General features: G+C 35.5%; 1 pseudogene; it reads right to left on the bottom strand.

The window, feature by feature from the left end:
* Positions 1–1,639: 1,639 nt before the first annotated feature.
* On the bottom strand, positions 1,640–26,568 carry LOC140615335 (T-complex protein 1 subunit gamma pseudogene; annotated as a pseudogene).
* Positions 26,569–26,778: the final 210 nt, after the last annotated feature.

Raw genomic sequence — 26,778 nt, 5'->3', positions numbered from 1 at the left:
TTTGGCTGACATTACCCAGGATGATTTAAAACTTAATGGGTCGGGGATCCCTGGGTGGCTCCGCGGTTTGGCGTCTGCCTTTGGCTCAGGGCGTGATCCTGGAGTCCTGGATCAAGTCCCACACCAGGTTCCCTGCATGGAGCCTGCTTCTGTCTCTGCCTGTGTCTCTGCCTCTCTCTCTCTCTCTCTCTCTCTCTCCCTCATGAATAAATAAATAAAATCTTTTTTTAAAAAAACCTTAATGGGTCAAAATGGAGCACATTTGATATCCCAAAATTGGCTTACTTATTACACAAGTGGAAAAATGTTATAAAACCAAATAAATTGAATGTGATACCTATTAATTAATTGGTACTTGGGTCATTCCAAATGTATTCAGGACTCTAAAATCACATTTTTACAATATACCACTTCTAAATTAATTGAAGTGAACAAACAATTGAAGGAAGACCCTCTCCCATTTTCCATTTTCTGGGACTCATTAATGATAATTTTCATAGATTAGGATTCTGGTTTTTTTGTTTCTTGTTTTTTTGTTTTGTTTTGTTTTGTTTTGTTTTTTTAGAAGAATGCTGATCTTGTCTTTCTCACATTCACCAAGAGTTTTAAAAGAGTGTCAAGATGGATTCTCTTATACTAAAATACATGCCAGGGCAAACAGGAAAATAAAGGATATTTAGTTCATATGAATGCCTCTTTCTCTCTCTCCTCTTTATCTCTCTCTCCCACACACAGAGTGTTTTTCAAAATCAGATGTATTAGCCACAGAAATAACTTCTGGGGACGCTTGGGTGGCTCAACAGTTGAGCATCTGCCTTCAGCTCAGGGTGTGATCCTGGAGACCTGGGATCAAGTTCCACATCGGGCTCCCTGCAGGGAGCCAGCTTCTCCCTCTGCCTGTGCTTCTCATGCATTAAAAGAAAAAGAAGAGAAAAAAAAAAAAAGAGAAAAAAAAAAAAAGAAAAAAAAAAAATAAAAAAAAAAATAAAAAAAAAAAAAAATAAAAGAAAAAGAAAGAAAGAAAGAAAGAAAGAAAGAAGAAAGAAAGAAAGAAAGAAAGAAAGAAAAGAAAAGAAAAAAGAAAAGAAGAAAAGAAAAGAAAAGAAAGAAAAGAAAAGAAAAGAAAAGAAAAGAAAAGAAAAGAAAAGAAAAGAATGAATTTCTGGCATATGCCAGTGCTTAAAAGACTTTGTTAAGTAGAAAAATACTTCTTTGGAAACAAGCAAATCTCAATTTTTACATACTCAACTTCTCTCTAGAGAATCAGTGTTGGTAAGTGGTATACTGAATTATGTATTGCAAGCGTATGCCTGTATTTCTCACACCTGCTGATGTGGAGAGATATAGGAACATGAAAAGCAAGAAGTTTCAGGAAGAGACATATATAACATGGCAAACATGACCTAAGAATCATGATGAACATAATTTTTGTAAATGATAAACAATTGTTTTGTAACTGTGATTATAATGCCCATGAAATGCCCCCCCCTCCCCCCAGCAGGGTCAGGCTGTGTAGCTAGCTGACCGACTTCACCCAGAGATGAGGCCTCAGCACCAGGGAACTTGGTTCCAGGGAGCCCCCAGGCTTTCAACTCCTGGGCCGGTGGATCCAAGGAGACCCGCAGGCGCTCAGGCAGAATTTTTTTTTTTTTTTCAAATGACTTAGATTTAATCAATGGAAGCAAACTACATTAAATGGAAAGCTTACAATAGAGAAGAATTATATGTCAGCGCCTTTTGCAAACTGAGCTATGCCAGGAAGAGGCCAGGGCTGCCCCTCAACCTGATCCCTTCCAAACAGAGACGTCCACAGTGTCCCTGGCAGTCTGGCTCAGGGAAGAGGAAGCCTCTGCCGGCTCTGTGCGTTGAGGTCACCTTGCCCTCCACTCACTCCTGGCCAGCGTCAGGAGTCCCGCCTTGCCGGCTCTGGTCGTCACCCTTCTTTTTGTGGCCTGAGACAATGTCATCAATCCGCAGCAGGAGAACTGCCGTCTCTACTGCTGTCTTGTATGTCTGCAGCTTTACAGCCAGTGGTTCCCAGATGCCCAGTTCTTTCATGTCTACCAAGGTACCTGTCTCACCGTTTACACCCCATGTCTCACAGTTCTCCTGAGTGTGCTTGGCCCGAAGGGAGGTAAGCAGACGAATGGTGCTGGCCCCACAGTTCTGGATTAGGGTGCGAGGGATGACCTCAAAGGCCTGGGCAACAGCCCTGTATGGCCACTGTTCCACACCAGTCATGGCCTTGGATTTTTCTGTCAAGGCATGGGCCACAGCCATTTCAGAGGCCCCACCTCCTGGAACCAGCTGGGGGTCCAAGAGGACATTGTGGCACACCTACATGGCATCCTGGAGGTTACATTCCACTTCCGAGAGAACCTCTTTGCTGGCTCCCCGGAGATGGTACATGCCTTGGGGTCTTTGCACTCAGTGATGAATGTAAAGTACTCATCTGCAATTTTCTTGATTTCCAACACGCCTGCTCCTGTCCCAACATCACTACTATGTACTACTATGTACTATCACATTCAGACACAATAGAAAGAAGACTCTCCAGACAATTCGGACAGTTCTGGAATAACATGAGACAGTTCTGGTTAAATTCCTATTTTTCAGAGGGACTATATAACCGATCTTCTCTCCGTATAACAGACTATTACCTCTAATACTAAGGAAGGGCTCATTCAGTATATCCTTATAAATCAAACTTGGAAAAATTCCCAAATTAGGGTTTTATGAAGATAATCAGTGGACATACTAGGAGTATTTTTATGCTCCTCCTCCACCAAATGAAGAAATGGATATAACTCATTATGCATGTATCATAAAACAAAATATAAGATACATGGTAGGTTCTGAAATGAGCCCCCCTTTTCTTCTCTAGGAAGAGCCGATACTTTTAAACTATTGGTGAGTAGAGTCTCTGTGAGAGTACATTCTATCTTTTTCTGGCCATGTTATACACTTCTTCTTTTGTGAAGTAAACTCTGGAATGTCATCTTTTAGTTTCAGGATTCTTAGTATTCTATCTCCACCCATGTGCCTTATCTGTCAGCAGTTACTGCATATGACACAATAGTAAAACTCAATAGATTTTAAAAAGTGAATATTTTTTTCTCATACATTTTAGGGTCAGTTGAAGGTGCTCAGTAAATTCTTGTCATTGGTTTGTTAAGATTTTTTATTCATAAATATGCTCTCAAAAGCCAAACCTACCTCTTCACTTATTAATGGAAATATCCAGATGGTTCTGCAGCTGTTTGTCTCTTACCCATATATTTGTGTCTATGGCCTTTCTCTTTATCACTGTGTCTGCCACTAGCTAATAAGTACTGTGACAGCATGAATGACATTTCAATACTTTCCCTCTTTCTCTCACCTTACTTCCATCTGGGTTCAAGAGAAGAACTAATATTTATCCTTCCACAATCAGAGTAAATTAATCATTGATTTACCTGTATATTATCTTAGAACATTGAATTCCTTTGCAGCAGGTATTACGTATTAGTTACCTTGTGTCATCAGTTTCAATGTCCAGGACAGTGTCTCTCAATTTTTTTAAAGATTTTATTTATTTATTCATGAGAGACACAGAGAGAGAGAGAGAGAGAGAGGTAGAGACACAGGCAGAGAGAGAAGCAGGCTCCATGCAGGGAACACCTGATGTGGGACTCGATCCCAGGACTCCAGGATCAGGCCCCAGGCCGAAGGCAGGCGCTAAACCGCTGAGCCACCAAGGGATCCCCTCAAATTTTAACATGCATTAATCACCTAGCATGTTAAAATGCAAGATCTGATTCAGTAGGTCAAAGTTTAAGCCTGATTTTCTATCTTTTTGACAAGCATCAAGGTGATACTGATGCTTCTGGTACACAGGCCATAACTTGAGACTCAAGGATCAAACCTCATTTTGTGAAAAAAAAAATGTGGTTCCCCTCTTTGCTAGACCACCACTCATCCCAGTATTATGTTTTGCATTATATTTTATGCTTTGTTACTTAAATTTAACCAGATTACTTAGATCCTTGATAAAACAATTAAATATTTAATCAGAAAGAGGAAACATGTATTAGAGAGTGTATGCAGAGGAGGTAGGTATAGGATTGTCTTCTCTATGTTCTCAAATCACAAAGTATAACATTCTCTTAGTCTATTGCCTTTAAAGGAGTCCTTCTAATGGAAAGTACTTATTACTCTGCCAAGTAATTTTTTATAAATGACAAACTAACTTAGTCATTTCTACAAATTCTATAACTCAAGTCAAGGTCTGCTTATCCTTAATGATATATAAAAATTGTTCTCGTTGATCACATAAGGTAACTTTGCATATCTTGTATAATCTGAATAATTAATCCTCTCTCTTAGAGAATTTCTCAGTTCCAGATTCATTGTTTTTTTCATTCAGTAATCAGGATATCTCAGCTTATTTTATGCTTAAATCTAACAGAAAAATGGCTTCTCTAGTTTCTGTTATATTTTTTCTGCAGTTTTCACATCCTTTTGCATATGAAATATTCTCAGGGTAAAGATCAAATCAAGGGCATCTGTAAGACTGAATTTTTTAAGATGATACTTAGGATATTATCTCAGTGAAATCAAAGGGCTTATAAAGATTCTAAGAGCATAGTCTCAGAAGCCTAATCCCCAAATAACTATGAGTAAATCTAGAGAGAGAGGTTTGTCTCACAAAATATTATAGGCTTGGCTTTTGTTTAATTAAGTAGAATATAACCTGATAGAAAACCCACAAATAGTTTGAGTGTTGTATTTGCTCAGAGTAAAAAATACCATGATAGTTCAAATTGCAAGGTTTTTGAACTCTCAATTTTCTATTTGTGAATGAATGAAGTAGGTGAGAAAGCTATGAAGTAGCAATCATGGGACATTTTTTATGGTAAAGGAGAGTATGTTCAGGAGCTTCTTATTTTGATGTTGTCCCAATAGTTTATTTTTGCTTTTGGTTCACTTGCCTTAAGAGACATATCTAGAAAATAGTTGCTATGGCTGATGCCAAAAAAATTACTGCCTTTCTCCTCTAGGATTTTTATGGTTGCAGGTATTTTTATGGTTTCATCCATTTTGAGTTTATTTTTGTGTGTGGTATAAGAAAATGGGCCAGTTTCTTTTGCATGTTGTTGTACAGTTTTCCCAACACCATTTGTTGAAAAGACTTTTTTCCATTGAATATTCTTTCCTGCTTTGTCAAAGATTAATTGGCCATATAGTAGTGGGTTTATTTCTGGGTTTTCTATTCTGTTCCATTGAGCTGATCATGTTTTTTAGCATGTAACCTGTCGTTTTTTAGCTCAAGGTCTCTGGAAGAGGAACTATACCCACAGGACAGCAATAATGGAGTCTTTTCTACATCTGGACTTAATTTAGAGGGTATTAATTGGATCTTAGATTCCAATCCTAATGTCACCTCATAGGATTGTTGAATATAGTATTTCTATAGTATCTCACATGGAGAAGATGCTTAACATGCAGTAGTATGATTCCAATATTTTGTGTTTATAATGACTCTGTACCATCATTCAAAGCCAATGGTCAGCCAATGTAATTTTAAAGTTTTAAGAGGCTTTATAATTGATTAAAAAAACCTAACACCTAGCATGTTTAGGAGATTGTATGTTAATCTGTGTTCATAACAGTGTCAGTGTGTTTGATTCTGACCTTCATTCATTCTCTCTTCCTTCCTTTCTCTTTCCTTTCTTCCCTCCTCTTTCCCTCTTCCCTCTACCCCCCCTTTTTCTTTTTTTTCTTTTGTTTTCTTTTTTGTTTGTTTGTTTTCTTTTCCTTCTTTCACTATAAGGCATAAATACTGCTGTTAAGGGCTGAAATAATTAAATTTTATTGTTTATAAAATATTAATTTGCTTGGCCTAGGACAGACAGTTTAATGCTATTTAATTCTACACATTAATAGCTGGGTAGATACTGTGTAATTATGGTTTCCTTGGGACTCAGTGTACCCATTTATTGTGGAAGGTAAAGGTTACTAATGGAAAGCTCAGGGCAGGATTAAAATTGACAGGCCACATTCTTTTAGAGCCGTGTTTCAAAAGGCTGTAAACTTTCTGCTGCTGAAAGCTTATTCAGAGAAAATGAACATTTAACATTATTGGGTTTTTACTCCCTTTTCAGCTAATTAATGTATTATTTTAATGAGGATTAGATGCTGATTAGATATAATGACTGCTAATGATCATATGTACTAATTTTAGACAGATGTTAAGGGATTTATTCTTAAAAATACCTCCTGTAATAAATCTCAGGAGAAGCTGGTTGAGAAAGTCAGATCCTTCCGCATATACCATGATAAAGAATTAACCGTGACCTGAAGAGGCAAAATGATTTGGCTCATATACAGGATGGAAATAATAGGTACTTATAGTGCTTTACAATTTGAATGCAAAATATTTTTAGAAGTATTGACAAACTTAAGGAGATGAAGGTTTTCAGAGCAGAAGAAAGAATCCTTGGATTTGTATCATATTTGTTTTAGAGCTAATAGTATCTTTATAGACATTTTTGTCCAACTTCACCCAGTGAAGTTTCTAATTCATCCAAAGTCAAGGCATGTAGAAACTAAATACCAGGTCTCTGTTCTTATTTTACACATGTATAGCCTTGTAGGGCCATTGACTTGGGCAAATTTCTTGGATATTTAATTGGATATAAAATTACATTTTATTCAATTTTATGTATTATTTATGTGAAAGCACAGTTGTAAGCAAGGAGCCATGATCCATGTAAAGAAGTTTCTTTGCCACTTTAGATATTTTAAGGATTAAAGTACAAAATAAAATGGATGGTTTACCATCCAGCAGAGGATCAATATCAATATCTTTGAATTTGAAGTCAGCAACACATATGATTACCTTACAAATCTTGTAGTTAGACTAGTTAAATACAAGGTTCTTGTATTTAGACTAACCTCAAATCTCCATGCTTTAACCCATTAGGTTTAAAACTCATTCATATAGTAGCCTAATGAGGAGTTTGGTGAGTGGCTTTCCTTATGGTGAGTTATAGTCCCAGGTACCTTCTCTGTAATGAGTTTGTTAATCTACCTAGGGATTCAGAGTCTTCCACTGAATTAAATGTTGATTATATATAACATTATCTAGTGAACTGGAGAGTCACAAACAGGTTTTAAGGACCATAGTCAGTAATATATGTCACTTCCTCCTACATTTCATTGGCTGGTATTTGGTCACATGGTCCCACTTAACTACAAAGCAGCATAGGAAATGTAAACCCTTTTTTGATTATGAGAAAATAGATGGAGTTTTATGTCTTCTCCATAGTCTCTTTGTCCACTTAAAAAAATTAACAATCTCCCAGATCTCTCATGTTTCTGTAACAACAGACTGTTAAGTTAATAATATATTACTAATTGTATTTTGAATAGTTCCATAGGAAATAGGGATTTTTCTCAGGATAGGAAAGGAAATATATTAATTTTTTTGACATGAATTTTTTTTTGTGTGTAGTAAGAAAAGTGTTTCAAAAGTCATAGGACTTTAGCTCTGATTTCGGATGTATGTCCTCCTAGCTGTGTTATTTAGCCCAGTCACATCACTCCAAGAGAAGGTGATAAGGTAAGGCTTATCAAACAGAGTGTTTGATAATTTTTAAACTTCCAATAGACTATTTTTAGAATAGTTTTAGCCTCCCTCCCAAAATTGAGAAAAAACTACAGTAAGTTCTTTTATATACACTGATATCACTCTTTTTCCTGCCCCACAACAAACACAACCTCCCTGATTATCAACATCTCCCACCAGAATGGACATTGTTATAGTAGATCAACTCACACTGACACATCATGATCACCTAAATCCCATAGTTTGACTTTTTTCACTTTGTAATATGCATTTAAATTTCTTCTATATCTTTTCATGGGTTGCTGGCTCATTTCTTTTTAGCACTGAATAATATTCCTTCTACTACCATAGTTAATTTATCCATTCACCCACTGAGGAACATCTTGATTGCTTCCAGGTTTTGACAATTATGAAAAAGGCTGCCGTAAACATGCATGGGCAGGTTTTTGTATAGACATGTTTTCAATTCTTTTGAGTAAATGTCAAGTAGGGTGATTGCTGAATTGCATAGCAAGGTTATATTTTATTTTGTAAGAAACTACCAAATCGTCTTCCAATGTGTTGTATGGTTTTGCATTGCCACCAATAACAACTGATAGTTTTTTTATAACCTTGTTTTATTTTTCTTTACTCTATTGCTCTTTACCAATATTATGTTTTTTCACAAATTGAAGGTTTGTGGCCACTCTGCATCAAGCAAGCTATTGGCACATTTCTCCCACACCATTTGTTCATTTAGGATCTCCGTGTCACACCTTGGTAATTCTTGTAAAATCTCAAAACTTTTCATTATTATATTTGTTATGGAGTTTTGTGGCCAGTGATCTTTGATGTTACTATTGTAATTGTTTGGGGGAGCATGAACCATGCCCAAATAGGACAGTGAACTTAATTGATAAACTAAATTTATCAAACAAATTGATAAACTTCAGGCCGCTCTGCCAATTGGCCATTATCCCTTATTTCTCCCCTCTGTTCAAGGCTCCCTATTCCCTGAGACATAAAAATGTTGAAATTAGACCAATTAATAACCCTACAATGGCATCTAAATGTTTCAGTGAAAGAAAGAGTCATATATATGTCTCGCTTTATTTTTCTTCCAAGTTTTTATTTAAATTCTAGTTAGTTAACATGCAGAGTAATATTAGTTTCAGATGTAGGCTTTGGTGATTCATCACTTATATACAACACCCAGTGCTCATCTCAAGTGCTCTTTTTAATTTCCATCACCCATTGAACTCATCCCCCTGGACTACCTCCCCTTGAGCAAACCTGTTTGTTCTCTATAGTTAAAAGTCTTTTTAATGGTTTGCCTCTCTCTTTTTCCTCATGTCCATATGCTATATTTCTTAAATTCCACATAAGTGAAATTATATGGTATTTGCCTTTCTCTTCTTTCTTTCTTTTTTTTAAATTTATTTACTTATTCATGAGAGATACAGAGAAAAGGGCAGAGACACAGACAGGAGGGAGAAGCAGATTCCCTGTGGGGGAGGAGCAGAGGGAGAGAGAATCTTAAGCAGACTACAAGCTGGGCAATGAGCCTGATGCAGAGCTTAATCCCATGACTCTGAGATCATGACCTGACTTGAAACTAAGAGTTGAATGCTTAACCAAGTGTTCCACCCAGGTGCCCCCCTCTTTTTAAAGATTTATTTATTTACTTGAGAGAGATACAGAAGATTCTGTTCTTTTTTATGGCTGAATAATATTCCTCTGCGTGTGTGTGTGTGTGTGTGTGTGTGTGTGTACATACACATCCATTCATCAATCAATGAACCATTGGGCTCTTTCCATAATTTGGCTATTATTGATAATGCTGCTATAAACATTGAGGTGCATGTGCCCCTTTGAATCAGTACTTTTGTATCTTTTGGGTAAATACCTAGTAGTGCAATTGCTGAATCATAGAGTATTTCTATTTTTAACTTTTTGAGGAACCCCTATACTATTTTCCAGGGTCGCTGCACCAGTTTGTATTCCCACCAACAGTATAAGAGGGCTCCCCTTTCTCTGCATCCTTGCCAACACCTGTTGTTTCCTGTGTTGCTAATTTTAGCCATTCTGACAAGTGTGAGGTAATATCTCATTATAGTTTTGATTTGTATTTCCCTGATTATGGGTGATGTTTTAATGAATATCTTTTCTTGTGTCTGTTAGGCATCCATATGTCTTCTTTGAAAAAAAAAATCTGTTCATATCTTCTGCCCATTCCTAACTGGATTATTCGTTTTTTGGGGGTATTGAGTTTGGTAAGTTCTTTATAGATTTTGGATACTCACACTTTAACAGGTGTGTCATTTGCAAATATCTTCTCTCATTCTGAAGGTTGCATTTTGGTTTTGTCGATTGTTTCCTTTGCTGTGCATAAGCTTTTTGTCTTGATGAAGTCCCAGTAGCTTACTTTTCCTTTTATTTTCCTTGCCTTAGGAGACATATCTAGTAAGAAATTGCTATGGCCAATGTCAAAGAGGTTACTGCTTGTACTCTTTTAGAGGGTTTTGGTAGATTCCTGTCCCACATTTAGGTCATTCATCCATTTTGAATTTATTTTTGTATTTGGTGTAATAGAGTGGTCCAATTTATTTCTTTTGCATGCTGCTGTCCAGTTTCCCCAACACCATTTGTTGAAGAGACTGTTGGATATTCTTTCCTGCTTTGTCAAAGATCAATTGACCTTAGAGTTGTGGATCTATTTCTGGGTTTTCTATCCTGTTCCATTGATCTATGTGCCAGTTTTTGTGCCAGCATCATACTGTCTTGATGACTACAACTTTGTGATATAGATTGAAGTCTGAAGTTGTGATCCCTCCAGCTTTGCTTTTCTTTTTCAAGATTGCTCTGGCTATTGGTGGTCTTTTGTGGTTACATTTCTCACTTTAAATCAAAAAGTAAAAATGATTAAGTAAGGAAAGCAAGCAAAAGACAAAAGAGACTAAAAGCAAGGCATCTTGTACCAAACAAGTAGATTGTGGTTTTCAAAGGAAAGGTTCTTGGACAACATTAAAAGCACTACTCCAGTGAATACATTAATGATGAGAAAATGAAACAGCCTTATTCTTGATACAGAAAATGTTTGAGTGGTTTGGATAGCAGATCAAACTAGCCGCAATATTTCCTTAAACCTAAATTTAATCCAGACCAAGGCCCCAACTTTCTTAAATTCCATGAAGGCTGAGAAAGGCAAGGAAACTGCAGAAGAAAAGTTTGAAACCAGTGTAGATTGGTTCATGAGGTTTAAGGAGAAAAAACATCTCTGTAACATCAAAGTGCAAGGTGAAGCAGTAAGTATTGACATAGAAGCTTCAGAAAGTTATTCAGAAGATCTAGCTAGCTTAAGTAATGAAGGTTGCTACACCCAACAAAAGATTTTCAATGTTGATGAAACAGTCTTATTTTGGAAGAAGATGCCATCTAGGACTTTCATAGCTAGAGAAGAGAAGTCAGTGACTGGCTTCACAGCTTCAAAGCATAGGCTGACTCTCTTGTTAAGGGCTAATGCCCCTGATGGTTTTAAGTTGAAGCCAGTGGATTTTTACCATTCCAGAAATCCTAGGGCACTTAAGAATTATGCTAAATCTACTCTACCTGTGCTCTATAAGTGGAACAACAAAACTTGGTTGATAGCACATCCACTTACAATGTGGTTTCCTATATACTTTAAGCCCACAGTTGAAACCTACTAATCAGAAAAAAAAAATTTCAAAATATTACTGTTCATTGACAATACACCTCATCACCCAAGAGCTCTGTTTGAGATACACAATGAGATAGATGTTTTCATGGGTGCTAACACAACACCCATTCTGCTGCCTGTGGATCAGGAAGTAATTTTGACTTTCAAATTTTATCACTTGGGAATTACAATTTGAAGGCTATAGCTGCCATAGATAGTCATTCTTCTGATAGGTCTAGGCAAAGTCAATAGAAAACCTTCTACAAAGGGTTCACCACTCTAGACACCAGTAAGGACGTTTGTGATTCATGGGAAAAGCTCAAAATATCAACATGAATGTGAATTTGTAATAAATAGATTCAATCCTCATGTATAACTTTGGGGGTTCAAGACTTCAGTAGAGGAAAAAACTACAGATATGGTAGAAATAGCAAGGGAACTACAATTAAAAGTGGGCCCTGAAGATGTGACTGAATTTCTGTAATCTCATTATAAAACTTAAAGAGATGAGGAGTTTCATCTTATGGATGAGCAAAAAAATTTGTTTCTTGAGATGGAAACTGCTCCTGTTGAATGTACTATGAATACTGTTGAAATGATGCAAATGATTTATATTATCTAAACTTAGTTGATAAAACAACGGCAGGGTTTGAGAGGAATGACTGCAATTTTGAAAGAAGTTCTACCATGGATGAAATGCTATCAAATAGCATAGCATGCTACAGAGAACTCATTCTTGAAAGGAAGTGTCAATAAATGCAGCAAACTTTAGTTTCCTTCTTAAAAAGAAGTTACCACAGCCATCCTAACCTTCATCAACCATGATCCTTATCAGTGAGCAGCCATCAGCATTGAGTCAAGACCCCTCACCATCAAAAAGATTATGATTCACTGAGAGCTGCTGATGGTTAACTTTTTTGGCAATAAATTTTTTATTAATTAAGATTTATACAACCTTTAGTTATAATGCTACTTCACACTTAATAGACTACAGTATAGTGTAAATGTAACTTTTATATGTACTGAGAAACCAAAAAAAATCGTTTGACTAGCATTGTTATATTTACTTTATTGTGGTAGTCTGGAACCAAACCCACAATGTTTTGGGGGTATGTCCCTATTTTATTTTAAGCGGTGATAATTTTCTGATGCCATCTGGCACCCCTTCTTGTTCACATTAGTCTCCATTGTGTCCCTGCCTTAGACCCCTTACACTTGAGTTCACTGAAGCCTGGGATGGTCTTTTCTCTAGAAAAGAGATCCTTACATATGCAGTTCCTTCTCAAAGTTTGAACTTTAGCTCAAACACACCTTTTTTCAAGAGGTTTTTTCCTGAGATATTACCCCTCCTATCCCATTTACTCCCTATGATGATACTCTATGTATCTTCTTTAAAGCACTTATCAATGCATACTAATTAGTCCACTAGAATGTAAGTTCTATAATAGGGACTCTGTCTTGCTCCATGATACATATGTGGACACTGAATAAAGTTCTATTAAATGAATTCATTGAAAGATTAGAACACACAGAGACAAAACTATGTATTAGTAAACATATTTGTTGGATCTTAGGCAAATTTTGTTTCCTCTCTGGGCATTCTGAATTTCTAGGGAATATTTCAGAGTGCCTTCTAAATATAAGGTGGTCTTTCTGTTTTTGGTGGGTTCTCATGGACCACCTTGAGAAGGTAAGGCCTTTCATTATATGGTTCATTTAAGAATTATGGGCATAACTGAAGAGTTTTGTAATGAACCTTTTACTATTTGTGTGATTTAGATTTTATGTAGGCTTCACCTGAGCAGTATACAAACCAAGAACTTAAAGGGAGACAAGTGCAACAGGTGGTATTTTATCCATATTATCTACCATTTTGATTTAGATCAATGGAGATTCACAATTATTTTTTGGAGTGTATGGCTCCAGGTATTGAATTCTTCCTGTTTATCATATAATTTTCAAATTAGAATACAGCTATTCTCTATGTAAAGTAGTTTAAAGCAATTTATCATTTAAAAAAAATCTGTGAAAGGTTTTTTTTTTTTTTAATGGCATACTTTTTGTAAAGAAAGGCATGATACAGGCTTTACAAAGGGCAAAGATGTATATAAAATAATTTGAAAACAAGTATCAGAGAAAAAATAGAGATCACTTAAAGATTTTAAAATTTGGAAGATAGAGCATTAGAATGAATGCCCAATGTAATATAATCGAAAAGTATTGCATCCTTAGTGTAAACTGAATAGTGTAAGTTTCTAGTTTTCTGTTCTCTTTTTTAAAGATTTATTTATTTATTTATCTATTTATTTATTTATTTATTTATTTATTTATTTAATTTGAGAGAGAGATAGCATGAAGAAGGAGAGGGAGAGGCAGACTGCCCCCTAACCACTGAGCCCAGTGTGGAGCTGATTCCCAGACCTCAGGGATCATGACTGGACCAAAGGCAATCAGGTAACCTGCTGAGCTACCCATGTGCCCCTAGTTTTCTGTCTTGAATCTTATGTATGCCTGGCTTAAAATAAAGAAATTACTTTTATTTTTAGAGAGTTGATAACTTACATTTACCAAACACCTTTACTCAAATCTTCTCGTACAGTTACTCAGATAGGTTTACCAGTGAACTGTTATTGGACCTATTCGATACAGAGAATGAAAAATGTTGAACTATTTGTCCAAGTTGACATAGCTATTAAATAACAAACCTAGTACTAAGCACAAGTCCAACTGACTTACATTGGTTCTTCCATTCTATGGTTCTTCCATTCTATTATTACTAGCTATACATTTCTTGTATATCGTCTTCTGACAGATGAGGTGAACTTATATCATTTATTTTGTACTTGCATTGCTTGGGGCTCAGAGATTAAGTAAACACTTTAAGATCACATTTAACCATAAGAGATTCAGTCTTGTTTAAAATCCATGTATTTTAGTTCCAAATTTCAGAATATTTTAGTGTAAATTTACTCCAGGTCAGACTCAAAAGAGATAAGGATGATTAATTCATGAGTCTGTGAAGACCAGAACCAAGGGTTTTTATTTTAGTTAATAAAATTTCTGTGGTATTTTTTCATGTTATTCTAAAATAGTTTCAAGTATTTCTCTACAAAAATTACACATTAAGAAAAATATTGTGTATACTAAGAAAAAATAATTTCTGGACCCTTCATCTCCACAATTTCTTTTTCAGTAGTTCTGAATTGAGGCCCATTAGTCTGTATATTTAACAAGCAGATGCTTTTGATATAAAGGTCTGCACAGGAAACTTTAGAAAGCACTATTATTTTAGTGTTTATTATAACATGGATTTTATTCCATGATCCCTATTCATTTGAATGTCTTATTCCATAAAGTCAACTCATATTCAGAGTCCAACAGTGAAATTGGACAGTGGACAGTGAAATCGATAAAATACTTCCCTTACATTTATAGATAATATTACAGTGAGTAGGAAATCTTCTTCTTTACTACACTGTTGAATAATTATTTTAGGCAACATCCAAAGGGGAAGAATTCCTAAAGCAAAAAGCTTTGCATTCTGTTTACTTTGAATCATTTTAAGTCAGTTTTTCAGTTTCTGGTTTCTCATATAGCTTATATCAAACTCCTTTCAGATTTATCCCACTGGCTGGTCAGCAGCATCATCTCCGTATAATTGGCCTCCTTACATTCTCCAATTTTACTTTGACACAGACAGTTATCTGTAATAGGGGTGTTGGACCTTGAAATGTTTACTTAATCAAAAAAAATAAGTAAAAAAAGAAATAGACAAAGAGTACAGAATGTCAGTGTCTTTTGTTTCTCCTTGACTTAATAAACTGTAGACTTTTTTTGGTTTGTTTGTTTTGCTTTGGGTAGTTTAATTCTGGAATTAAAATCAATTAAAATAAATGAGCAAGTTACAATAGATTTCAAATTGAACATTGCTCACAACACCCACAAGGCTATAATTAGGATATCAAGTAAGAATTCTACTACTTGTTCCTTCATGTGTTCATCTAATGGATATTTATTTAACACTCAAAATGTTGGGTACTAGACTAGACAAATAAGACAGAATGGTTTCTTCTTTCATAACATTTTTAATCTAATGAAGAATATTGGTACTAAAGTAGTAGTTATAAAGTGTGAAAAGGATACTATTACAAGCATGGCATGCATCTCGTTAGTCCTGAGCAAAGTCTTACATGAAGTAAAGGGTGAGCTGATGCCTGAAGAACAGGGAGAAAATTGTCTAGGCAGAGTGTGAGGGTGCAGTTGGTCCAAAGAACAACTTCCACAAAATTTAAGAGAAGAAATGGTCTGCTCTGTCTGGAAGAATGAAAGCCATCAGAGAGGGAGAAAAACTATAAGAAACTCTTAACTATAGGAAACAAACTGAGGGTTGTCAATGGGGAGGTGGGTGGGAGGATGGGGTAACTCGGTGATGGGCATTAAGGAGGGCATTTGATGTGATGAGCACTGGGTGTTATATGCAACTGATGAATTATTGAACTCTACATCTGAAACTAATGATCTACCATATGCTGGCTAATTACATTTAAATTTTTTTTAAAAATGGAAGCATTTCTATTTGGTTGAGGTTACTTGAGTGAATAGTAAGAGAGAATGCTGGATGAAATGGTAAGTCTGATCAAGAAAGGCCATGGTGAAGGGTTGGGACTTCACTTGAAGGACAAGAGGCAAAGATTTTTTTTTTCTTTTAAGAGACACATACAGAGAGAGACAGAGAGAGAGAGAGAGAGAGAGAGAGGCAGAGACACAGGCGGAGGGAGAAGCAGGCTCCATGCAGGGAGCCCGATGTGGGACTCGATCCTGCGTCTCCAGGATCGCCCTGGACCAAAGGCAGGCACTAAACCGCTGCGCCACCCGGGCTGCCCGAGGCAAAGATATTTTAAGCAAGATGTCAACATATGCAGATTCACATTTGGGAGCAATAATTTTCATTGTTTTATGGAGACAGGATCTGTGAAGAATGATAGTAAAGTAGAAGATGATTTACTAGGCTGTGTTAGTCACCAGGTGCACCAAGTGAGGACTGGCAGCCTGACCTTGGATGTTACTAAAGAGAGAAAAGAGAGGAGTTGAGACTCACTGGTGAGTGGAATCTAACAATCTGGAATTGGTGTTTGAGCAAATGTTGGGGATGAGGAAGATGGAGATGCAAATTAAATGCTAGATTTCCAGTTCTTTAAAGGTAGATATTAATTTGTGCTTTTCTTTTTCTATTTTGGAAAGACAAGTGAAGTTAAGCCACTCTTTCTATGTTTCTACCTTTTACTTCTGAAGGCAAGCAAGGGTTTTAATTCTGTAAGTCATTTCTCAATATCATCTTTTGAAAAAGTAGAAGTGTCAAGGACGGAGCTCTGAAACTTTTCAACTTTTCACTGTTGGACTCTGAATATGAATTTAAATAAAAAATTAAAAATAAATACAAAATCCTTGGGTACATGAGATACAGTGATTTACCAATGAAGAGTATATAGTAACTATATAGAGAAGAACTACTCATACTTGTTTGTTGTCCAGTCAATTCATTTGAAGATTTCTATAGTGTCCAGGCACCATCTTTTCCTGTCTAGGTCTACAAATGATCTCTTTCTGTTCTTTATTATCAAATATGATATCCCTGGCTAATTTTATAGCTCCTACAATAAGAAAAATGTAGCAATCCTGTCATTACTCACAATGCCATGGCTCTTTTACTTAAAATAACATAGACCTACTTGGCTATTCCATTCCTTAATTTCACATATTTAATGCTGGTTGCATCACATCAACCAACACATTCATTATTTGCAGTAATGTAAATAATGATGCCTATGAATACTGACATCCAATTACTCTCTCAAAAGTTACTACTGAGCTTTATTGATAATGACCACAAGGGCAAGTCTTAACCAGAGTATGCAGTACATGTGACAAATAATTAGTTTTCTGATCATGGTATACATATAATTTTTTTAAATTTTAATTTTTTTATTTAAATTCAATTTAGTTAACATATAGTGCATTATCGGTTTCAGGGATAGAATTTAGTGATTCATCAGTTGCATATAACACCCAGTGCTCATTACATCTGGTGCAGTCCTTGAAGCCATCACCCAATTGCCTCATCCCCCCATTCACCTCCCCTCCGGCAACCCTCATTTTTTTCCCTATGGTTAATAATGTCATATGGTTTGCCTCCCTTTCTGTTTTTATCTTTTTTTATTTTTCTTTCCCTTTCCCAATGTTCATCAGTTTTATTTCTTAAATTCCACATGAGTGAAATCATATGGTATTTGTTTTTCTCTGACTTATTTTTCTTAGCATAATACTCTAGTTCCATCCACATCATTGAAAGTGGCAGTTTCATTCTTTTTGATGGCTAAGTAATATTCCATTGTATATATATGTGTGTGTGTGTATATATATATATATATATATATGTCATATCTTCTTTATCAATTCCTCTATTGATGAACATCTGCACTCTTTCCATATTTTGGCTATTGTAGACATTGCTGCTATAAATATTGGGATGCATGTGCCATTTGTTTTTCTCCACACCTTTGCCAACATCTGTTGTTTCTGAGTTGTTAATTGTAGCCATGTGAGGTGTTATCTCATTGTGGTTTTGATTTGTATTTTCCTGATGCCAAGTGATGTTGAGCATTTTTTCGTGTGCCTGTTAGCCATGTGTATGTCTTCTTTGAAGAAATGTCCATTTATGTCTTCCGCCCATGTTTTTTACTGGATTTTTATTTTGGGGGGATGAGATTAAGTTATTTATAGATTTTGGATACTAGCTCTTTATCTGATATGTCATTTGGGAATATCTTCTCTCATTCTGTAGGTTGCCTTTTAGTTTCATTGATTGTTTCCTTTGCTGTACAAAGTTTTTTATTGTGATGAAGTCCTAATAGTTCATTTTTGCTTTTGTTTCCCTTAGCTCTAGAGATGTGTCTAGCAAGAAGTTGCTGTGGCCAAGGTCAAAGAAATTGCTGCCTGTGTTCTCCTCTAGGATTTTATGGATTCCTGTCTCACATTTAGGTCTTTCATCCATTTTCAATTTATTTATTTTTTTGTATGGTGTGATAAAGTGCTGCATTTTCATTGTTCTGCATGTGGCTGCCCAGTTTAAAGATAGGAAAAAACCTTGCAATTGTGTCTCCTTTTGAACTCTGCCTTTACTGGATTCCTATATGGAATATGGTCTTTCTTTTTTAATACTGACCACATTCCTGCCTACCACACACTGACACCTGTGGGAAAGATAGGCAAGACTCCTATGAGAGATTAGGAAAAGTGGTCCTAATGAAACATTTGACAAAACATAAGAGCAATCTGAGAGAATACTCCTCACAGGGCAAATGAGAAGCAATAGAGAAGATTGATTGGAAGCACCAATTGGCCTTGCAGAGAAGATAGGTGGAGCCACTTCCAGAGTACTGATAGATGTGTGCTCTGGAGCCTGCAAAGGATGTAAAGTGACCATTCTGGCCAAGGAATGCACAGAGTAAAGGAGTCCTAGCCACCATTTCTTCATTGGTTGCTCTAGACCAGAGGCAACACTGCAGTCAGAATAGACTGATGATAGAGAATCTATGACAACACAGGGGACTCAATAAAGGTCAAGGGCCAAGGGTAGGCCATTGGATAGGGCATATTTAATAAGTAGCTGATTCTAAAGTAGGATGTCTTTATACCACACTTTGGAAGTATTCTTCTTTCAGTGTTTATTGTATTATAATGTATTGATTTCCTTTTTGTAATTTTCATTCACCTGAATTTCTCACTAAATCAGTCAATTCATATTAAAAACCCTGCACAAGCATGGTAGACAACAAATTTGATAAAATATTTCCCCTTACATTTATAGAAAATGTGAAAATGTATAGAAAATATTTTTCCTTACATTTATAGAAAACATTACAATGGTTTTATGTTCTGGTGTTGAATTTCCTTTGGTTACATCTCAAGAAAAGGGATTGCTGAATCAAAAGACTTGGGCATTATGTTGACTTTATAAATTTTGACTCCTCAGAGCTGGTGACCATTGCTCAAAGATGGGCATTAAAGGTCAGAGTATCCCAAAGAGAGAAATCTGAGACCATATCTATCCTAGGCTCAGAGTGTTCTATTATTAGCCCTGCCCAATACCAAAATAGGATCTAGAAAATTTCAAGAAAGGCCCTCCATGGTATAGGGTTCACTGAGGCACAAGAAAGGCAGTATTGTCCTAGATACAAAAATTATTACCAGCTCTCAAAATAACTCACTTTGGGAAATTAGGTCAATTATCTTACCTCTCTTAACTACAGGTTTCTTAAATATATAGGTAAGGAAGGAAAAAAATCTCTCTCACACAGTTTTTGAGGTTAAAATGAAATAAAGTATATGAAGGCATGCTTTGCCTAGAATACTTTATTTTTCAAAAATCTTATATTTTTTTCTTCCTAAAGAGTCAAATTTATATATAATTTTTGAGACTTTTTCTATTTTTTTTTAATAGAAGAGAAATGACCTCAAGCAAAATATTGAACGTGAATTTTTATGCATCTGGCTTCTTCAATTTTATCTTCTTTTCCCATTGGTTCACTGTGCTTTTTGTTCTCTCTCCATTCTTTTCAGAACATGTTCCTTGGGAGGATTATAAGTTATTCACATACTTGTATAAATATGTGTTTTTGTTTTTCATCTATTAGTAATTTATTCACTATATTAAATAAGTGTTTATTGAGTACTTCTTTCTCAGGTATTATTGTATACACTGGATATAAAGTGACAACTGGGCTGGCTTCATATGTGTGTGAACTGTGCCAGAACTCAGGGTCCTGCTCTTAGAAGTCTGCCATGCTTGGTTCAATGCTCTGTTGTTCTCATCTTGAAATCCTTAATAACATTTGAATAATGGACCCATGGTTCTTTTTAAATTCTTTTTTCTTAATTAAAGTATAGTCAACATACATTATATTAGTTTCAGATGTATAGTGTAGTGATTTGACAATTACATACATTATGTAGTGCTCACCATAGTACAGTTAACATCTGCTACCATACAACAGTATTACAATCTTTTATCTATATTTCCTATACTATACTTTTCATCGCCATGACATATTTATTTTATAACTGGAAGTTTGTACCTGTTAATCCTCTTCACCTATTTTGCAGCCCCCCGCAACTCTCCTCCCCTCTGGAAACTACTGGTTTGTTCTTTGTATAATCTGTTTGTTTCATTTTTAAATTCCACATATAAGTGAAATCATAAGGTATTTGTCTTTTTTCATCTGAATTATATTAGTAAGCACAATAGCTTCTATAGCCATCCATGCTGTTGTAAATGGGAAGATTTCATTTTTATGGCTGAGTTGTATTCCATTTATCAGTGGATACTTGTGTTACTACCATATCTTGGCTATTGAAAATAAAGATGCAGTTAACATGAGGGTGCCTATATCTTTTCAAATTCGTGTTCTTGTTTTCTGTGGGTGAATGTCCAATAGTGGAATTACTGGATCATTTGGTATTTCTATTTTTAATTTTTGGAAGAGCCTCTATACTGTTTTCCATAGGGGTTATACCAATTTACATTCTTACCAAGTTCTCTTTTCTTTACATATTCACCAGCACTGTTAATTTCTTGTCTCTCTGGTACTAGCCATTCTGACTGGTGTCAGGTGATATTTTATTGTGGTTTGTATTTGCATTTCCCTGATGTTTAGTGAAATTGAGCATCTTTTCTTGTGTCTGTTGGCCATATGTTTGTCTTCTTTGGAAAAATGTCTATTCAGGCCTTCCCATTTTTTAATTGGATTATTTGTTTTTTTTGGTGTTGAGTTGTAAGAGTTCTTTACATATTTTGGATATTAACCCCTAATCAGGTATATCATTTGCAAATATATTCTTCCATTCAATAAGTTGCTTTTTTTGACTGTTGATGGTTTCCTTCACTTGCAAAAACTTTATTTTGGTGTAGTCTCAATAGTTTACTTTTGCTTTTATTTCCCTTGCCTGAGGGAGTCCTAGCTGTAGCAATCAGACAAGAAAAAGAAATATGAGGCATCCAAATGGGTAGGGAAGAAGTGAAACTTTCACTATTTGCAGGTGACATGATACTATATGTTGAAAACCCTAAAGACTCCACCTGAAAACTGTTGAACTAATAAATGAATTCAGTAATGTTTCAGGATACAAAATTCATATACATAAATATGTTGCATTTCTATAAATTAATAACAAGGTAGCAGAAAGAGAAATTAAGAAAACAATACCATTTGTGAATTTAACAAAAAGAGTAACTTACATAAAAATAAACTTAATGAAGAGGGTGAAAGACTTGTACTCTGAAAACCACAAAACAGTTATGAAAGATATTGAGGATGACACAAACAAGTGAAAAGATATAACATGCTTATTGGAAGAATTTATATTGCTAAACTATCCATAGTACCCAAAGTAATCTAAAGATTAAATACAATTTTTATCAAAATATCAAAAAATTTTTTCACAGAACTAGAGCAAATAATCCTATAAGTTATATTGAACCACAAAAGCCCTGAATAGCTAAAGTAATCTTAAGGAAAAAAAATAAAGCTGAAGGTATCACAATCCCAGATCCATCTACAAGCTATTCAACAAAGCTATAGTAACCAAAACAGTACAGTAGTGAAAAAACCAGACACGTAGGTCAATAGAATAGAATAGAGAGGCCAGAAATAATGCCTCACTTACACAGTCAATCTTTAACAAAGGAGGCAAGAATACACGATGGAGAAAAGACAGTCTCTTCAACAATTGATGTTGGGAAAACTGGACAGCTACATGCAAAAAAGATGAAAGTAGAATGCCTTCTTACATCATACACAAAAATTAAACATGGACTAAGGATCCAAATGTGAGACCTGAAACCATAAAACTCCAAAAAGAGAACATGGGCAATGATCTCTTGGACCCAGATTTTCATTTTGCCCTGGGAATCACAAATTATGTAGCTTATCCTGAGTAGTGAACCTAAAAATTGTTCTTTCTGCCCTCAATAAGCTTACAAGATACACATACATTTAAAATAATAAGCCACTAAGAAGTAAATACTATATAAAGTTCTGAAAAAGAAAGAGTATTATTTGAAATAGAATAAGAAAAAACTGTAATTAAGAGTGGGGCAATGAAGGGTGCCTGGGTGGCTCAATCGATTAAGCATTCAACATTTGGGTTCAGTTCAGGTCATGATCTCATGGGTTATGAGACTGAGCTTTGTGTTGGACTCTGCACTCAGTGGGGAGTTTGCTTGAAGATTCTCTCCCTCTGCTCCTCTCCCCACTCATGCTCTCTCAATCTCTAAAAAAAAAAAAAAAAAAAAAAATCTTTAAAAAAAAAGAAGAGTGGAGACATTAGCAAGGCCTCTCCCAGGATGTGGGCTGACACCTAGAGGATCAGCTCAGTTATGAGATTAAAAAAACAAAAACAAAAAAAAACAGAAAACATGATTTAAAGCCCTGGGGTTGCACTTGATGGGATGAGCACTGGGTGTTATGCTATATGTTAGCAAATTGAACTCCAATTAAAAAAAAAGAAGAAAGAAAGAAGAAAAAAAGAAAGAAAGAGAAGAAAGAAAGAAAGAAAGAAAGAAAGAAAGAAAGAAAGAAAGAAAGAAGAAAAAGAAAGAAAAAGAAAGAAAGAAAGAAAGAAAGAAAGAAAGAAAGAAAGAAAGAAAGAAAGAAAGAAAGAAAGAAAGGTAAAGAAAGAAAGAAATGTAAAGAAAGAAAAATAAAGCCCTGGAGTAGATAGAAATTGGACACCTAGAAGGAAGTGAGGAGTGAGTCTGACCGAATTTGGAGAAAATGTCAGGGCCACATCACCTATAGCTATGTAGTCCAAAGCACAGATTTCATGTTTTATGCCATGCAGAGTTGAAAAACTAGACAAAGTGTGTGTGTGTGTGTGTGGTGTGTGTGTGTACATGTGTTGATAAATGTAGTGACTCTCTAATGCTATTCTAAGTATAGATAGACATTGCTGGATCAGGAAGACTAGGAAAAATATGTTCTCTGTAAAAGAGAACTCAGAAAAGTAAAGGAGGTATTTGGGAAGGCAACATAAAATTTCTGCCTTTAAATGATGTATTTGAACAAAAATTTAGGGTTTTTTTACCCTTAAAATCATATCTGTTTCAATTTCTTTTGAGAATCTTACACACAGTTCTTGCTCTTGGCTATATGTACTATATCCCCTGAGAGAGAGATGTTGTAGAATGCAGAAAGGAATAAGATAGTTGTCATCATAAATTTCATGTCAACTTGACTCATCTAACACATGGCTACGTAGCTGGTAAAACATTTCTGGTTTTGTCTTTGAGGGTGTTTCTGGAAGAGGCTGAGCATTTGACTCAATAGACAGTCAAGAGATCTGCCTTCAACACTGTGGGCAGGCACCATCCAATCTCAATCTGTTGATGGTCTAACTAGAACAACAAGGCAAACGAAGGGCAAATTCCCCCTCTGTTGTTGACCTGGGCCATTCATCTTTTCCTTCCCTTGGATACTAGAGCTTTTAGGCTTTCAGACTAGTGGCCTCCTGGTTCTTAGGACTTTGGCCTCAGACTGGGAGTTACACACACCATTGTCTACTTGTTTCTCAGGCTTTCGGACACTACCAACTTTCCTGGTTCTCCAATTATATAATATATATATATATATATATACAAATATAATTTCCTATAAGTTCTATTTCTCTAGAGAGCACTAATAACATAGTATGGATGATAGCACATTATCAGGAGAATGTTGAAAAATACACTTTCTACTCAGAAATTGAGTAGATGTAAAAGTGAGATATTTATATAAGAACAGCCTCAACTCATGATTAGTTACAGCAAAAATTATCTATTTCAATTAATATCCCATACTTTGGCATAGTGTATAAAAATATAATTTATTAGCTGTTAATTAACCTATCTCCACATAAATACTGTTTGTAGTATTATTCACTTTCAAGTGAGTATAAAAAATATTCTTGGGCTCTTTGACTTTAGTAATTGTACCACTGCCTCTTTCCCAAATACTCTTGTTCCATCTCCCTAATAACCATTTCTTATCTCTCATCACTCAGCTCAGCAAGCCTTCCTTGGCAGCCCTTAGTCCTTCTGAACCTAAGGAGAGTGTTACTCCTGTTTGCTTTTACAGAATTGTGGGCTTCCCTTTCCTATAGTCTTATCTTTCTGCTTTGAGATGCTATTTTTATTCGTCTGCCTCCCTGTCAAGAGTATGATTTCCCAAGAGTTAAGAGAACTGTGATCTCTGGATCCACTAGCTTGCATAGGGCCCAGGGTAGTGCTTAACCAACTATTACAGAAAACTGAAAGAATGAATGAATGAGCTAGTTCCACACACGTGTGTCATGAAGATTTTATTAGGTAATACATATAAAAGTATCCAGAACAGCAGTTCATTGAATGTACTCAAACAGGAGTTGACATGGAATGTAGACTTTTTCTGAAGCACTTTATGGCTTTGATTCTGTGTAAGGAGACTCACTGTGAGTCAAAAAACAGTAAATACATGCACCAGTCCATGACACCAGCGTCTGGCAGGAAGGCTGTTCTGAAAGGGACATGATTTGTAGAACTTAATCCTTTGCAAATATTTAATTCATTGATTTTAGCCCTGTTCTGGGACTCTTAGAAACATCCATCAGGAGATTGTACTGGAGAATATTTTATAGGGATTTCTCAGATTTGTTACTGTTTCACTGATTCTTTTGGTGTAAAAAAAAAATTAAGCAACAAAGCATGTTTCTGATTGGATTCAAAGCAACATTTCTAGTAGTATTTTATTATTTGTATTATAAATAGAGGGCAAAGGAGCATATTTTAGATTATTCAAATTAAGGCCAGGAAAGCATGTGCTCTTTTAGTCACATTGCTAATTTATTCTCTGATCAAAGTATAAAATACTTCACAGTTCTGGCTCTATAAAGTATTGTTATATATATTAGGAATTTTTTTCTTTTTTCTTTCTTCCTGTCTTTCTTTCTTCTCTCCTTTCCTCCCCTCTTTTCCTTCCTTCTCTCTTCTTTTTTGTTTTCTTTCTTTCTTTCCTTTCTTTCTTTCTTTCCTTTCTTTCTTTCTTTCTTTCTTTCTTTCTTTCTTTCTTTCTTCTTTCTTTCTTTCTTTTTTCTTTCTTTCTTTCTTTCTTTCTTTCTTTCTTTCTTTCTTTCTTTCTTTCTTTCTTCTTTCTTTCTTTTCTTTCTTTCTTTCTTTCTTTCTTTCTTTCTTTCTTTCTTTCTTCTTTCTTTCTTTCTTTCTTTCTTTCTTTCTTTCTTTCTTTCTTTCTTTTTTTCTTCTCTCCTTCTTTCCTTACCTCGCTCTCTTCTTTCCATCTTTTTTCTTTCTCTCTTTTTCTTTCTTTCTTCCTTCCTTCCTGTCTGTCTCTGTGTCTTTCTCTCCTTCTCTTTGTATACCAGTAAGGAAACTGAGAATTGGAAGTATTCAAGTGTTTGTTTTAGTGCACTAGGCTTTCATATCAGCAATGAGAACATACTTCATTTAGAGGAAAGTAATTTTTACTGCTTTCTGGATATTTTTAAGAAATATATTTTCAATAAATTTACATACCAAATTTCTATCCCATAGTTGTTTTCTATCCCACACTCAAAAAAAAAAATCATGACAACCTTTCATAACTATTAATGGCCTAGTAGTAACATTTATTAACTGATTTCCTGTTGAAAAGAATCAATGAATAAATACCACATCAGAATTGAATTGATAAATTTCAGAAAGTTGCATTCCTTTGCAGTCCTTTTTTTTTTTTGGTAGGGTGACTGACCACTTATTTTGTCCCATTTAACATGAAGACAGTATGGTGTAAAACAGATCAAGTCAACATGGAGAGAAAGATCATCACTTGTTAGAACACCAAACAACTGAATGCCAGAGCAGAAGGTAAGGCCAGAAAATTGTCAAATGATGATAGTACAATTCTGTGCCATGCCTCCTTGCCTGGCAGTACGTGAGGCCAAAGAGCTTCCATAGACTTCCAATTCTATATAGAATCCATAATAAGTGTCCTTTGGCAAGGCCAAATCCTAAATAGTCAGTGTTTCACACTTTACCTCTTCCTATGTGGGAAAGGATATAGGAAATAATTTTTCTACCTCCAAATTTCTCAGACTTTCCTCACCTTTTCCTCTTGGGTTGCTGGCTGCAATTGTAACTCCATTCTACATGTGCAAGCATTGTCATTATCTGCACATGTTTCATTGCCTCTGTGGATCCTCTAGCTGCCACCACCATTATTGAAAATGTGGGCTTCTGAAAGAGTACTGCTTGGTATCCTTCAGGATAGTAGTCAAGGCATCTCTCGTTTTTTTAAAGATTTATTTATTTATTTATTAAAGAGAGGCAGAGAGAAGCAGGCTGCCTGAGGGGAGCCCAATGAGGGACTCAATTCCAGGACTCTGAGACCATGACCTGTGCTGAAAGCAGATGCTTACCCACTTAGCT

The sequence above is a fragment of the Canis lupus genome, chromosome 23, assembly GCF_048164855.1.
Source record: "Canis lupus baileyi chromosome 23, mCanLup2.hap1, whole genome shotgun sequence".
NCBI lineage: Eukaryota > Metazoa > Chordata > Mammalia > Carnivora > Canidae > Canis > Canis lupus.
Note: the sequence above shows the minus strand (reverse complement) of the source record. Positions and strands in the feature narration are given on the sequence as shown.